General features: G+C 34.8%; 1 protein-coding gene across 1 annotated transcript in view; it reads right to left on the bottom strand.

Moving 5' to 3' along the window:
* LOC107665879 (MAGUK p55 subfamily member 7-like) overlaps window positions 1-2,392 on the bottom strand; it is a 147,129-nt gene that overhangs the window by 87,532 nt on the left and 57,205 nt on the right. The gene's annotated exons all lie outside the window — the stretch shown is intronic.

Raw genomic sequence — 2,392 nt, 5'->3', positions numbered from 1 at the left:
TCCTCATCACAGGCAGGCACAGCACTCATGTTCGTGTTTGTGTGTGCTGTCTGCGTCACTCATAGCACGTGCCAATACCGAATTTTTTTTATATCGTTATAGAAGGTGTACCGTCGATAAATATCGATACCGTTTTATCGCCCAGGCCTAGTTATACATATGGCAAAAGAGAAATTGTCATTTTGCCTTTAAGCTACTTTTATTACTGGCATGCAGCTGTAAAGCCATTACCCACAGACCACAAGAGAAAAGTCAGGACTTTTTGCATTAAAAAATGAGAGTAATTATTATAGGTAATTGATATGGGCTCTAATATATTTGAGCATCATTTTTTCATAAAGAATATGTGAATCACTAAATCAAGGGCACCAGGAGATCACTGAATTATCCGCAGGTGCATTAAGAGTATTATAGATCAGTAAATCATGAGAATTACAGCATTTATGTTGGGCTGAATGAGCCACTAAAGATGATGTACAGTCAAAATGAATTATGACGAAGAGCTACTGGAAACGTGTGTAACGTCAGTAGTGTAATAAGAGCAGGTATGGGCGAAATTCAGCTGTGCTGACTCATTGGTTGCATTTTTACTGCTGAAATGTCATCTGAATAGACCTATATATATATATTGTGTATATTCTGCATTTTGTGGGATGTATTTTTAGGGGACATCAATATGTACATCTAAAAAAAGCATGCATCTTTAACATTATCTTTATGTTTTTCACACATAACCTTTCAACATTTCTCACCATTTGTCTCATACTCGCATACAGCAGATCTGCTGCCATGAAGGTCATGAAGGCCTAGAAGAACTTTACCCAAAACACACACTTCCCTGACTTCATACAATGAACCATTAGGAACACTACAAATTGCCTCGTGTCAGTAACGCTTCATAGGGCAGACTGACTATGAGTGTGAGTCTTCTAAAACTAATGAAGTATGAAGTCACTTGGATAGGAGCTTATCTGTTGCTATGTTGGGCTCAAGAGGTCAGTAGTTTAGATTTGCAACCATTTCTCATCCCATTCCTAACTGGACCAGACAAGAACCTAACCATTGAGCAGGTATAGTGACCTTTCAAGACGTTTAATTATTAACACAATGTTTTTGGATTTCAGAATCTCATTTCATCTCATCATGACTCATAGAAATCCATGTCTATAATCTGAGCAGATCTTAAAGGGATAGTGCACCCAAAAATTACAATTCTGTCGTTATTTGCTCACGCTTATGTTGTTCCAAACCTGTAGAATTTTAATACAAAGATAAAAAAAAAAAAAAAAAAAAAAAAAAAAAAAAAAAAGACAGCTGTGGATCATCCAGGTAACAACACCGTATTAAGAATCAAGCGTATATAAACTTTTAAACGGGTAATTTTTTATAAATTCAACTATTATTTTCTCTTGTGGACTATATGTAAACATCTTTTTTGTGAAATATCTTATTCAGGTCAGTACTAAATAAAACATAACATGCATTTTGTATGATCCCTCTTATTTTGGTAAAATAATTAACATTTTGTAGACGACAACTGTATACAAGTAGTATATAAATAGGGAAAAAACCATTATAGTGAAAAGTATAACTAGTTCTTTGTTTTTTTTAAAATAGATTTTAATAGTGTTAAATAGACTTGTGTCTTTGCTTGTCTGCTGCAATGGGATCATATGTATGCGGTCAAGGTTTGTCTGGTTAGCATGGCCCTATTAACCCCTGCTGGAAGATGTTGTGACTACAAATTATGTGGGCAAAAGGCATCTTTCTCCACTGGGGGGTATTTAAAAGTAGCTGTCTTTTCTGACATACATCTCTTTTAATATGTAATTACAGGAAAGTACAGTAAAACAATGTTGTGAGAACATCAAAAACCCAGTGTTTACAGTCTTCTGGATGGCTTAATTTTGGTTCTCTTTGAATATGAAGCTAAGATAGAAGAAAGTGCTTTAACATCAAAAAATGTAACACACCAGCTTTAATGTTTCTAAATCTACTTTTGCACATTAATTCAGTGTGCACATGCTGCACGTATCAGCTCACAACTTAACACCTGCCTACTGACAACACACACACACCCACATACCTGAACAACAAGAACAGCGAGTTCCTCCAAGTGGGGTTTTTTTTTCAGTCGGAACACAACCTGATAAAACCAAAAGAGAGGCAAAAATACATAAAAAAATTAGGGAATAATTTTTAGCACAGCAACGCTGTATAATGCAACATTTCTGTTTTTTTTTGTTTTTTTTTTAAGAAAACATTATCTTTAATTACTTCTAGGATGGTACTGGTACCATAAAATTATTACAAATAATTTTACACATTGTAACCACCAGGTAGAGAGATACAGCATAAAGCTACATTTACAAATCAACCCCTCAAACATTAC

Source organism: Sinocyclocheilus anshuiensis, unplaced genomic scaffold (assembly GCF_001515605.1).
Source record: "Sinocyclocheilus anshuiensis isolate Anshui unplaced genomic scaffold, SAMN03320099.WGS_v1.1 scaffold647, whole genome shotgun sequence".
Lineage (NCBI taxonomy): Eukaryota > Metazoa > Chordata > Actinopteri > Cypriniformes > Cyprinidae > Sinocyclocheilus > Sinocyclocheilus anshuiensis.
This window is presented reverse-complemented; position numbering and strand designations above follow the sequence as displayed.